Below are 14,112 nucleotides of genomic sequence, written 5' to 3'. Positions count from 1 at the left end.
GAATAGACAGATGGATGGGAGGGTGGATGGATGGGAGGATGGATAGATGGATGGACGGGAGGGTGGATGGATAGGAGGATGGATAGATGGATGGATGGGAAGGTGGATGGATAGGAGGATGGATGGAGGGATGGACGGGAGGATGGATGGAAGGATGGACGGGAGGATGGATAGATGGATGGACGGGAGGGTGGATGGATGGCAAGACGGATAGATGGATCGATGGGAGGATGGATGGGTGGGAGGGTGGATGGATGGATGGGAGAATGGATGGATGGATGGGAGGATGGATGGATAGAAGGGAGGGTGGATAGATAGGAGGATGAATGGATGGATGGATGGATGCATGGATGGATGCATGGATGGATGGGAGGTTGGATGTAGGGAGGATGGATGGATGGATGGATGGATGGGAGAGTGGATGGATGGGAGAATGGATGGATGAATGGGAGGGCGAATGGATGGGAGGGTGGATGGATGGGAGGGTGGATGGATGGATGGATGGATGGATGGATGGATGGATGCATGGATGGATGCATGGATGGATGCATGGATGGACGGGAGGGTGGATGGATAGGAGGATGGATAGATGGACGGATGGGAAGGTGGATGGATAGGAGGATGGATGGAGGGATGGACGGGAGGATGGATGGAAGGATGGACGGGAGGATGGATAGATGGATGGACGGGAGGGTGGATGGATGGCAAGACGGATAGATGGATCGATGGGAGGATGGATGGGTGGGAGGGTGGATGGATGGATGGGAGAATGGATGGATGGATGGGAGGATGGATGGATAGAAGGGAGGGTGGATAGATAGGAGGATGAATGGATGGATGGATGGATGCATGGATGGATGCATGGATGGATGGGAGGTTGGATGTAGGGAGGATGGATGGATGGATGGATGGGAGAGTGGATGGATGGGAGAATGGATGGATGAATGGGAGGGCGAATGGATGGGAGGGTGGATGGATGGGAGGGTGGATGGATGGATGGATGGATGGATGGATGGATGGATGCATGGATGGATGCATGGATGGATGGATGGATGCATGCATGGATGGATGGATGGATGGATGGGAGAGTGGATGGATGGGAGGGTGGATGGATGGGAGGGCAGATGGGAGGATGGATCAATGGGAGAGTGGATGGATAGGAGGGCAGACAAATGGGAGGATGGATGGATGGATGGATGAATGGATGCATGGATGGATGGGAGGGTGGATGGATGGGAGGGTGGATGGATAAATGGATGGATGGATAGATGCATGGATGGATGGATGGATGCATGGATGGATGGGAGGGTGGATGGATGGGAGGGCGGATGGGAGGATGGATAAATGGGAGAGTGGGTGGATAGGAGGGTGGACGAATGGGAGGATGGATGAATGGGAGGATGGAGGGATAGAAGGGACAGTGGATGGATGGATGCATGGATGGATGAATAGATAAATGGATGAATGGGAAGGTGGATGCATGGATGGATGGATGAATAGATAAATGGATGAATGGGAAGGTGGATGCATGGATGGATGGATGGATGGATGGATAGATGGGAGGGTGGATGGATAGGAGGATGGATGGAGGAGGGAGGGAGGGAGAGATGGAAAGAGGGAGGATAGATGGAGGGAGGGAGGCATAGAGGAGAGAGGGATGGAGGGAGGAGGGAAAGAAGAAGGGGGAGGGAGAAAAAAGGGGGGAAGAAGGGGGAAGAAAAGGGGCAGGAAGCATGGAACGAGGGAGGAAGGAGGGCAGACTAGCGCCCTTGGCCTGGGGCTGTGCCCCTCTGGGGTGGTGACCTTGGGACCATCTCAGAAAGGCAGAGAACCTGGGGCACTATCAGCAGAGGTGCTTCTGGGCTTGGGGGTCTCCTGCGGGGGCTCCAGTCCACCCTGCCTGGATAGCAGCTTCCCAAGGGCCCAAGGTGCCAGGGCTGGGCTCTGGCTTCTCTCCCCATGTCCAGAGGCCTCCTTCCTTCCCCTTGGCCAGCAGGGGGCTCACAAGGAGGTCCTGCAGGCGTCCTGCTAACTCCCTGCCCAGCCTCTGTGAGCACCGCCCTGAGGCAAGGTGGGTCTGGCTGCCCCGAGGCCTGGGGGCCGCCCGGCCTGGTCACACACAGGCATCCTGCACTCAATCTGCCCCAAGCCTCCCTCCCCCCAGCCTTTGTCCCATGCCATGCCCCCTGCCAGGGATGCCCTCCCCAATGCTACTGTCCACTTGGACCCCCAGGGAGAGTCTCTCCTCTGTACCCATAGCAAATCGCAGGAATAAAGCCTGATCTGGGACCGGGCATGTTCTGGCTTGTGTGATAGCTTCCTATTCGCACCTTTTATCCTCCAAACCTAATTGAAATCCCAGAGACCCAGATTGTCATCTCACAGCCACCGTCGTCACCGTCCGGGTGCCCTGGGGCCCATTGCCTTCTGAGCCTTGGTTTTCTGGGGTTACGATGGAGACTGCGGGGGTGTGCGAAGCTTCAGAGTACAGTAACCAGGTGTCACAGAGGTGCACGGAGCACGGGACATGCTGAAAGGGGCTGGTTGCCCTCTTCTTCCTGGGAAAGGGCTCTGAGCCTCAGATTCCAGACCCCTGGAAAGGACGGACAAAAAGGTGAGACCACAGCTGCCTCGGTCTTGCTGTTTCCAGGTAAACAGTTCTATGGACTCAATGGAGGAGCCTGGCTCCCCCCCCTACCCATACATGGTCTCCGAAGATGTTCCCGGACAAGGCACTCCCCAGCCGCCCCCTCTCCACACCCCCACCTGCTACGTCCTGTCCTCTGAACAACAGAAGCAGGGGAGGACGAGGCGTTTGAGGAGTTCAGGGAGTTGGAAGAGAGTTAGCAGATTTCTGAGAACCCCAGGTGCAGCTTAACCTACAAATGGAAAATTATGGTGATGAGAAAGAGGATCTTTGATGAGGCAGAGTCTTGGGGGAATCGGATTTTGGCTGACGTGCAAGGAAAAGGCAGGCTGGGCGGGGAGGCAGGAAGAGGCAGGTGTCCCTGCAGGGAAAGGGGGCGGTGGAGGTGGGAAGCGCGTCCTGAGCGGATGTGGGTGGGGGCGAACAACGGGAGGTGCCCCCCAAGGCCTCGGGGACCCCATTTCCTGCACTGCCAGCTGCCAGCCCTGGGGACCACTGAAGAGAGCTTGGACCCGCCTGGCTGGCTGTTTACGTCTCACCCATCATGCATTAAGCATGCACCTGCTGGGTGCCCCCAGTGACTCCTGGTGCCACCGAGGTACTTCCATAGAGTGCGTGTCTGTCCCCACACCCCCGCAGAGTGGGCTGCTCCTGCCCGCTCGGCCCCACCACCCACTCCCACTGTTGCATGGCCTCTTGTAGCTAGACGCCAGCTGGCCGGTCTCTGGGTGGGCCGCCACGGCTCTTCCCATCCTTCGCGCCCCATTTTTCCTGCCCAGTCATGAGTAGAGTGGATTTCCATCCCCGGAGGGCTGGGCCAGCCATGCTTCCTGTCGGCCAGTGGCATGCAGTGAGGACGTCCCACCTTCGGAAGCATGACCTCAGGAAGTCCCCAGTTTCTGCTGAGATCCTGAGATGCCCAAGAAGGAAACCAGTCCAGCCTCCCGCAGGGAGAGCCCTGTGAGGGGCCCCGGCGCCTCGGCGAAAGCGAGGGGCCCCGGCGCCTCGGACCACCAGCCGGATGCTGCGGGGAGGGGAACTCCCCACCCCCCGCCAACCCACAGCCATCCGACTGATGTGGGCTCCCGGCGGGGGAGGCTGCAGCCTCCCAGACAGCTCTGGCTCAGGCTGGGCGGCTGGGAAGTGCACATAGATTAGCCAGGGTTCTCCAGAGACACAGAACCAAAGGATATATGTGTGTGTCTGTGTGTGCATGTGTGTACAGAGACACAGAGACAGAGAGAGACAGAGAGAGATAGAGAGAGACAGAGAGAGATCTACATGGGAATCGGCTCACAGAATCACAGAGGCTGAGAAGCCCCACCATCTGCTGTCTGCAAGCTGGAGGCCCAGGGAAGCCAGTGGAGCAATTCAGTCCAAGTTTGAAGGCCTGAGAACAGGAGCTCGATGTCCAAAGTCAGGAGGAGATGGATGTCCCAGCACAGGAAGAGAGAGAATTCTCCCCTCCCCTGCCTTTGTCCCGGGGGGGGGGGGCCTCAGTGGTTTGGGTGACACCTGCCCACATTGGGGAGGGTGGACTTGTCTACTTGGTCTGCTGATTCAAGTGCTGATCCCTTCTGGAAACTCGGGGGAGTGGGATTTTGGCGGTCGTGCAAGGGAAAGGCAGTCTGGGCGGGGAGGCAGGAAGAGGCAGGTGGTCCTGCAGGGAGAAGGGGCGGTGGAGGTGGGAAGCGTATTCTGAGCAGATGTAGGTGGGGGCAAACAACGGGAGGTGCCCCCCAAGGCCTCAGAGACCACAAGACCTCCTAGATGCCAGCCCCGGGGACCGCTGAAGAGAGCTTGGACCCACCCGGCTGGCCATTACAGCCTCACAGACACGCCCAGAAATGATGTTTTTTACCAGCTCTCTAGGTGCCACTTACCCCAGTCAAGTTGACTCCTAAAATGAACATCACAGCCAGGTCAGAGGTATGCACAGACTTTCCCTCTGAATTCCCTCGACGCCCTCTGAAGGGGTCCTATTATTATTCCCGTCTTATAAAAGAGGATGTTTGAGAGTTTCAGTGATGGCTCCTGACCACACAGCTCAGGGCGGTGAAGCCCAGACACACATCAGCCTTCACGCCTGGGCTCTCAAGTTCTCCCCAGCCTGGTTTTCTCTGAACCCAACCCAAGTCTCTCCACTCCTGAGGGATGATACATGCCCACCCCTCTCCGGAAGCCTCCACGCCCACCCTCTCCTTCCACTTCTCCCAGCTGCATCTCCCAGCCACGCTGCCTCTGACCTGTCTTCCCCAGACCCAGCCTCATTTCTCCAGACCCCGGGCCCCTATCTCCCCTTTCCTCTGCCATTTGGCAGATTTGCTATGTGGCCCCGGGAACACAGTCTTCAGCAATCTCTGTCTAGCACGGTGCAGGGAATTAAAGGTGACTCACGCCTGTAATCCCAACAACTTTGAGAGGCCGGGGTGGGAAAATCCCTTGAGTCCAGGAGTTTGAGATCAGCCTAGGCAGCATCTCCAGATCCCTTTGCTACAAAAACATTAAAATTAGCCAGGCTTGGTGGCATGCACCTGTAGTCCCAACTACTCTGGAGGCTGAAGTGGGAGGATCGCTTAAGCCCAGATGGTTGAGGCTGCAGTGAGCTTTGATGGTGCCACTGCACTCCAGCCTGGGTGACAGAGCAAGACCCTGTCTACAAACAAACGAACAGAAAAAAGACTGCAAATTCTTTGCCGCCCTCCCATTGAGAGGAAGCTGTTCCCCCTCCCGTTGAATCTGTGGGCTCCGGGCTCCATCAGGAGCATGTGGGGACTCAGTCATTTGTTCACCCGTGTTCACAGCAGCACCGTCCCCAACAGCCAAAAGGGGAAAGCAGCCCAAGTGTCGTGGACCGATGAATGGATACACAAAACGTGGTCCTTCCACACAGTGGAGCATTACTCAGCCTTCAAAAGGAATGAAGGCTGGGCGCAGTGGCTCATGCCTATAATCCCAGCACTTTGGGAGGCCAAGGCAGGTGGGTCACCTGCCTGAGGTCAGGAGTTCAAGACCAGCCTGGCCAACATGGTGAAACCCGCCTCTACTAAAAATACAAAAATTAGCTGAACGTGCTGGTGGATGCCTGTGATCCCAGCTACTCAGGAGGCTGAAGGAGGAGAATCACTTGAACCCAGGAGGTGGAGGTTGCAGTGAGCTGAGACTGCTCCATTGCACTCCAGGTGGGTGACAAGAGCAAAACTCCTTCTCAAAAATAAATAAATAAAAAATAAATAAATAAAAATTTTTTAAAAGGGAATGAAGTGCCGTCATGTGCTGCAATGTGGATGAAACTCGAGGACATTATGTAAAGTGAAATAAGCCAATCGCCAAAAAACTGATACTGTATGATTCTGCTTATGTGAAGTCTCTGAAATGGCCTTATTCATAGAGGTAGAGCAAAATGGTGGGTACCAGGGGCAAGAGGGGCAGAAGGATGGAGAGTTATGGTTTAATGCATACAGAGTTTTTATTGCAGATGATGGAAAAGTTTTAGATATAGACAGTGCCGATGGTTACACAATATTGTAAATGTATTTAATCCCACTTACGAATGATTAAAATGATAAATGTTATGTTTATTTCATCACTACCAAAAAAGGCTGTGGGTGCAGGGGTGCTGGTTTCTGGTCCTAGCCTAAGAGACTGGCAGTTTCCACCTTCTGTCTCTTGGGACAGTAGCTCTGCGAGCCCTGAGCTGTCATGCAAGAAGTCCAGCTACCCTGAGACCACCATGCTGGAAAGGCCACAGGGAGGAGCTCTGTGGACAGTCCCAGCTGAACCTTGCCTTCCAGCTGTCCCTGTCAAGATGCCAGGCATGTGAGTAAAGCCATCATGGACCCTCTAGACCAGACTGCCCACCAGCAGGGTACCATCTGGCAGCCACATGGAGCAGAAGAACCGCCCAGCTGAGCCACTTCCAAACTCTTGACCCACTAAGTCATGATCCACAATGAACCCATCGTAGGCATGGTTGGCTTTGCAGTGTGGATAATGAGGATGTCATGTGAGAGACAGCTGAGGTGCTGACCCAGGGTGTGACTGATGCTCCCCATGTACCCAGAGCTCACTTGTGAAATGAGGACCAGGGGACATCATGAGGATGAGAGGCGGTGATCCAGGAGTGTGGACATTCAGCCAATGCCTGACAGAGCTGGGATATAAACACCTCAGCTCCCTCTCCCTAAGGGAAGACTTTGAGGCGTGTGCTCCAGCAGCTGCCCACAGTGGTGGTAGGCATGGAGACACACCCACTGTGGCCCATCTTCCCTTACCCATCTCACTCCCTGGGATGGTTAATTTTATGTGTCCACTTAAGTGCACTGTGGGGTGCCCAGACTACACACTGTGTCTGTGAGAGTGTTTCTGGATTAAATCAGCATTTGAATTGTGGACTCAGGAAGGTGGACTGCCCTCCCTAAGTGGCTGGGCATAATCCAATCCCTCAAGAACTTGAATAGAACAGACAGCAGAGGGAGGAGGAGTTCACCCCTCATTTCCTGCCTCGCCACTGGAGCCGGGACATCTCATCATCTCTTGCTCCTGGACTGGATGTCCACCATCGGCTGCCCTGGTTCTCAGGCCTCCGGACCTGAGCTGAGTTTGAATCACACCTCAGGCTTCCCTGGGTTTCCAGCTTGCAACACAGATGGTGGGACTTCTCAGCCCCCAGAGTCACATAAACCAGATTCCTCATCCTAAATCTCCTCTGTGCGTTGGTTCTGCTTCTCCGGAGAGCCCACACTAACACGCTCCCCCTCTTTTCCCTGCAATTCCTGAGATCACCTACCAAAGAAAGCACATATTCTCAACTGCATCCTTCAGGGTCTCCTCCTGGGGGGGCCCTGGTCCGAAACAGCTGGGATTGACTAGCCCCAAGGCTTCTGAACAGCCACTACCCGCCTTTGACTGGGAGGGCCGGGGCTCGGATAGGAGGGCAGGAGCAGATGGCTCAGGAGGGGAGAGCTCGGGGACACCTGGAACTGCAGTTCTACAACGAAGTAGCTGTGGGAGAAGTTGCTGAACCTCTCTGAGCCTCCGTTTTCTCACCTTTGAAAAGGGGCAGTGGTGCCCTCCCCGTCGGGTGGCTGTGAGGTGTGGATGTGGGTAGACGCTGGGCTTGGCTGAGGAATCACTGCTGGGGATCTCCTCTCGCGCTGGTCCTTTTCTCGCCGTTCGTCCCTGCCCTGCCCCTGATGGGCTGTGTGACCCAGGAGGCATTGCTTTCCCTCTCTGGGCTTCAGATTCCTTCACCGTTCTGCAAAGGGATTGACCTAGATGGCTGAGGCCCCTCGGACTCCTAGAAAACAGTGTTTGCTCAGGAGACATGACCCCGGGGACGCCACTACTCTGGACTTGTGGGATGGTTTCTCTCCTGGAAGGGCTAGAAGGAGAAGAAGCCTGCGGGAAGGAGGAATGTGGGTGGCATCTTCACCCCAGACCCCTCCTCGCCTTGCCCCGTCTGGGCTCCGACATTGAAGATGGCGAGAGAATCCAAGCCTTCCCTGTGCCCCTCGTCTCTGCACTCTCAACCCTCTCAGCAGCCTCCGGGGCACCTGGGCTACTCCTTGGGGGACACCTGCCATCCCTCCCACATTTCCCACGGCTTTGGTTGCTACCAGCCTGGGCCCTCTGTGCCATCCCAGAACTGAGTCTCCACAGCCCCTCCGCGGCCGGGGTGGGCAGGGACTGGCAGGTGGCCCGAGGACATGGGCACAGGGGTGAGCCTCCCCCCTCCAGACGCCGCCCCAGGCTAGGAGGACAGGGGACCAGGAAAAGGACACCCGCCAGGGCGTCTGATCCCCGGGCAGGAAAGGGGCAGGCTGCCAAGTCGCACGCATCCCAGGCAGTGTCCACGTGCAATCCATCATCTGCCGCTGCCTGAGAAGGATCCCGGCTCCGTGAAGGAGGTCTGCCCGCCCGGCCAACCCGTCTGCCCGCTCTGCGACCTCAGCGTCCTTCTGCCCCGGTCACCGGGCGGGGTGGGGGCTGCAGCTACAAAGCCCAGCCTGGGAGGCCGCAGGAGGACAGGGTGCTGTTCCCAATGTGTGAATGGGAACACTGAGGCAGGGTGGGGAAAACGCCTTTAGGTCCCCCTGAGGGAGGGGACGGGTCCTGGGAAGCAGGTCCTTCAACCTCGGTTAGGATAGGTCACGTGACAGAACCGTCCAGTGTCAACACCAGAGCTGGGCGAGGCTGGACTCCCAGCATAGTGCTCAGATATCCCCTGCATCCAGGAACAAGAGCCACTGCACCTGGGGCTCCAGCCTCCCAGGGCTCCAGCCTCCCAAGACTGCCCCAGCCTGGAGCTGGCGGGAGGGGGCGGATCCGGAGGGAGTGGCCCTCACCCTAATGAAGCCATCTTGCCGCCATAATAAAGACCTCATGTACCTCCAATGACACTTAGCAAATCCGGGCACAAATAAATAACCCAAGTCCAATTGAATTAACCTTCAGCTGATCAGCACAGCTAAACAAATTACCCCGAGGCCCGAACGAGATTAAAAGACCGGGCGCAGACTGCGATCGTTCGGCGAGAGGGTTCATTGGGTTTAACGAGTTTAAGCCAAATCCCCCGGCGTTCTTTTCTCTGGTTTCAGGCCACTTTGCTCCCAGAGTGCAGCCTTTCTGGGGGCCACAGCCCCCCGGGGGGGGTCGGTGGGGAAAAGCCAGGTGCCTGGTGGGGAGGGCGAGGCCGAGGGAGTGGCGGTGGAGGAGGGAGACCCCCTGCCTGTGCCGGGGAGGAGAGCGGGAGGCCACGGCAGATGGTGTCCCCAGGGGCGCAGCCAAAGCTGGTTTCCAAAGAGACATGCGGGTGCCGGGGCTGGAGGTCTCTCGTCCTCCTAACTCGACATCCGATGGCACCCCTTCATGCCCAGCTGCGTTTAGACCCAGGCTGACTCCCAGGAGGAACCTGCTTTGTAAGGTCTAATCCCAGAGTCACGCTTCTCCCACCCAGACCCCAGGCTCTGCCCCAGCCCAGGCAGAGGGTAGGAGCTGGAGGCTCGCTGTGGTTGGACAGAGATGCTCCCTGGGTGGGAGACCGCAGTGGTGCAAGCCCGTAACGACAGATCGAACTGCCACCCTGCCAGCTGCCTGCGACATGGGGGTCAACATCACTTTTAGAAGAACGGAGACCACTCCGGGGGGCTTCTCTGCCCGCCCCCACCCCAGGGCTGCCGGCCTTTCTGCCTTCAGCTGGCAAAAGGGGCCTACCCTCGCCTGGGATGCAGTGGCCAGGGAAGGTGGGCCCTGGAGGGAAGCAAGGACCATGCAGTGCCCAAGGAACCACTGCCCAGAGCACACGGCCCTCTTCCTGCTCCGGGTGGAGCACTCAAACAGGCTGGAGAGGCCGCCCACCCAGGGGCAGCTCCCAAGCGAGGGACCCAGCTATAAACACACGAGAGCCGTCCACCCAGGCCGTGGCGGATCCAGTGAGATGTGGCTCCGGAACTTACCCAGAGAGAGAGAACTCTGCAAACGGTGCTCCCCAGTCGTCGGTTCTAGAGGCAAACGAGGTGTGGCCTCCCAAGGCAGGGGTGCAGGAGGCTGTGTCAGCCTGGACTCCTCCCCTCGGGGGATTTGCTTGTAGCCCAGGAGACTCAAGGGGAACCTTAACCTCAGGGAATTCAAAAGGCCCTGTTGTGTGCATCGGCCCGAGAGCTGGTGGCCGGGAAGGGCTTCCTAGCAGGTCTGGCTTGTGTGGTGGTGAGATCCGCAGTGGCGCTCCGGCCCCTGGGTCAGGATGGTGGTCGGGGCTGCTCTGCTCACGGCCAGAGCCATGCAGACGCCGTGGAGCTGGGGCCGCTCTGGGAGAGGTTGGGGTCCCAGTGCCTCGGCTGAATTTCCAGGTTTTTGCTCTGTGGGTGTTTAGGAAGTCGTGCCCGGTGGCACCCACAGTGGTCCTGGGAGGGCACTGCCTGTGTCCTCGTGTTGGGGTTCACCATTAGGTGGTGTCGGTAGGAGCCACCTGAGAATAGGGTGGGGACAGGAGAGGGTCCCTTAAAGCACCAGCGGATGATGGCTGCATTTGACAAGAGAGGAGACTCCATTAGCCATTAACTCCCCAGGGAGCTCATCCGCGTGGTGGGGGCGTGCAGGGCGGGATGACGGGTGCAGGAGGTGCGATGGCCACCAGCTGATACAGCGAGGCCAGCAGCAGGAGAGCAGCAGCAGAACAGCCCAGCCCGGATCATCCAAGCTTTGCCGGGGGCCTGGCGGGCACAGACCCAGCCTGGGTACTGTGGGGGTGCATGGATGCTCCTCGCCTTGTCCCTGAACACAAGAGGCCACCGTCCGGCTGGGACCAAAAGCCAGAGAACAGTAAACCCAAAACACGGCAGTTCAGAATGGGAGACGTCCCAGGCCCCAGGTGAGAAACACCGAGGTGGCTACAGATGCCCAGGACTGGGAAGGCTTCCTGGAGGAGGAGGCTTGAATGGGGCCTAGAACCAGCCACGGAGCAGGTCAGAGGTCCTTCCAGGGCTTGGATGGAATCCGAGGCGGAAGAGAAAAGCAAATCCGATCAAATCACCGGGCTTCCTCCCTCAGGGCTGTGTGCGGGGGTTACCCCAACACTGAATCTCTGCATTTACTGAGTGAGTGTCTCTTCCAGGAAGGGGTGGGCACGGCCCTCTTGCCCACTGGTGGGTCCCAGCATCCAGCAGCTGGGGATGCTCCATAAATATCTGTGGACCGAATGAATTTGGACAATGAGTGGACCAGTGCCAATGAGGTGGGGGCTCTGTAGTTGAAGAGTGTGGCCCTGTCAGGCGTGGTGACTCACGCCTGTAATCCCAGCACTTTGGGAGGCCGAGGCTGGCAGATCACCTGAGGTCAGGAGTTCGAGACCAGCCTGACCAACATGGAGAAACCCCATCTCTACTAAAAATATTTTAAAAATTAGCCAGGCGTGGTGGCACATGCCTGTAATCCCAGCTACTTGGGAGGCTGAAGCAGGACAATCGTTTGAACCAAGGAGGTGGAGGTTGAGGTGAGCCGAGATGGCACCATTGCACTCCAGCTGGGCAACAAGAGCGAAACTCTGACTCAAAAAAAAAAAAAGAAAAGAAAATTAGCTGGGCATGGTGGTCCGCACCTGTAGTCCCAGCTACTCAGGAGGCTGAGGCAGGAGAATCGCTTGAACCCGGGAGGTGGAGGTTGCAGTGAGTCGAGATCGTGCCATTGCACTCCAGCCTGGGCAACAAGAGCGAAACTCAGTCTCAAAAAAAAAAAAAAAAAAACCAAAAGGATTAATTTGTTGTTGTTAAGATGGTGGCTCACTCTGTCTCCCAGGCTGAAGTGCAATGGCGAGATCTCAGCTCACTGCAGCCTCCGCCTCCCAGGTTCAAGAGATCCTCCTGCCTCAGCCTCCCGAGTAGCTGGGGTGACAGGCGCCTGCCACCATGTCTGGCTAATTTTTTTTGTTTTGTTTTTAGTAGAGACAAGGTTTCACCATGTTGGTCAGGCTGGTCTCAAACTCCTGACCTCAGGTGATCCACCCTCCTTGGCCTCCCAAAGTGCTGGGATGATGGGCGTGAACCACCGCGCCCAGCCCCCACCCAAAAGGATTGAAAGCAGGATCTGAGAGGCAGGTGCTCACCCACGTTCCCACAGACGTTATTCACAGGAGCTGAGAGATGGGAGCTGCCCGTGTCCACCGACAGGCAAGTGAATGAGCACAGTGTGCTCCATCCACACCACGGGAATCCACACCGCGGGAATCCACACCGCAGGAATCCACACCGCGGAAATCCACACCGCGGGAATCCACACCGCGGGAATCCACACCACGGGAATCCACACCATGGGATACTGCTCAGCCGAACAGAGTGAAGGGAGTCAGACACCTGCCTCAGCATGGATGGACCTCGACGGCATCGGGTTCTGTGAAATAAGCCAGTCATGAAAGGACCAATACCGTCTGATTCCACACCCACGGGGTCCCTACAGCAATCAAATCTGCAGAGACAGAAAACAGAACGGTGGGTGCCGGGGGGCGCAGGGGGGATGGAGAGTGAGGGTTTCATGGGGCAGAGTTTCAGTTTGGGGAGATGAAAGAGCTCTGGAGACAGGTGCTGAGGGTTGCACAGCAATGTAAATGTGTTGAGTGCCACTGACCTCTGCAGTGGGACGTGGTCACGATGCTGATTTTCTGTGATGTGCATTTTACTGTGATCAAAAATTAAAGGCTGGGCGCAGTGGCTCTTGCCTGTAATCCCAGCACTTTGGGAGACCAAGACGGGCAGACCATGAGGTAAGGAGATCGAGACCATCCTGGTTAACACGGTGAAACCCTGTCTCTACTAAAAATACAAAAAATTACCCAGGCGTGGTGGTGCGCGCCTATAGTCCCAGCTACTCGGAAGGCTGAGGCAGGAGAATCGCTTGAACCCGACAGGCAGAGGTTGCAGTGAGCTGAGATCGCGCCACTGCACTCCAGCCTGGGTGACAGAGCAAGACTTTGTCAAAAAAAAAAAAAAAGAAAGAAAAAGAAAAATTAAAATAGGATGGGCGTGGTGGCTCACGCCTATAATCCCAGCACTTTGAGAGGTCGAGGCGGGTGGATCACTCGAGGTCAGGAGTTTGAGACCAGCCTGACCAACATGGCAAAACCCTGTCTCCACTAAAAATACAAAAATTAGCCAGGCGTGGTGGTGTACGCCTGTAATCCCTGCTACTTGGGAGGGTGAGGCAGAAGAATCGCTTGAACCTGGGAGGTGGAGGTTGCAGTGAGGTGAGATCGCGTCAGTGTACCACACCCTGGGCGACAGAATGAGACTCTGTCTTTAAAAAAAAAAAAGAAGATAAAAAGTGTTCGGCTCATGGACCAGGAGAGACAGTCAGGAAGATGGACAATGGGTTGGGCACGGGGTCCACAGGCTTCCCTCAGGAACAAAGGCAGGAGCAGGGAGACCACGGGAGGAGCTGAGGCTGCATGTGTAGGTGAACGCAGTGACCAGGTGGGCACAGAGGGGCCAGAGGGACCGGAGAGGCAGGGACAGAGCTGGTCCCAGCCACACAGTGGTGAGTCCTCAGGTCCCACGGCCCCTCCACGAACACACCACATATGCACAGGTTTCCATGCTCACATCCGCACACACTTACACATATGTGCTGGTAACACACGTGTACAGCTCACCCCCCCCAAAGTCAAGCTGGCACTTGATGTACAATCTCACATGGGCGACATTCTGGAGACAAGGCAGGGAGTGGGTCAGGGCTTCAGCGGGCAGAGGGCTGACGGCAAAAGACGGTGAGGGGATTGGGGGAGGACGTTGTTGGTTTGGGGTCCTTGTTTGTTTGTTTGTTTTTGTTTTGCATCAGAGTCTCACCCTGTCGCCCAGGCTGGAGTGCGGTGGCACGATCTTGGCTCACTGCAACCTCCGCCTCCCAGGTTCAAGCGATTCTCCTGACTCAGCCTCCCGAGTAGCTGGGATTACAGGTGCCCGCCACTACGCCCAGCT

At 56.9% G+C, this 14,112-nt stretch overlaps 1 pseudogene; it reads right to left on the bottom strand.

The window, feature by feature from the left end:
- Positions 1–5,736: 5,736 nt before the first annotated feature.
- Positions 5,737–9,008, bottom strand: LOC107975609 (putative uncharacterized protein PSMG3-AS1; annotated as a pseudogene).
- Positions 9,009–14,112: the final 5,104 nt, after the last annotated feature.

This window comes from Pan troglodytes, chromosome 6, assembly GCF_028858775.2.
Source record: "Pan troglodytes isolate AG18354 chromosome 6, NHGRI_mPanTro3-v2.0_pri, whole genome shotgun sequence".
Lineage (NCBI taxonomy): Eukaryota > Metazoa > Chordata > Mammalia > Primates > Hominidae > Pan > Pan troglodytes.
This window is presented reverse-complemented; position numbering and strand designations above follow the sequence as displayed.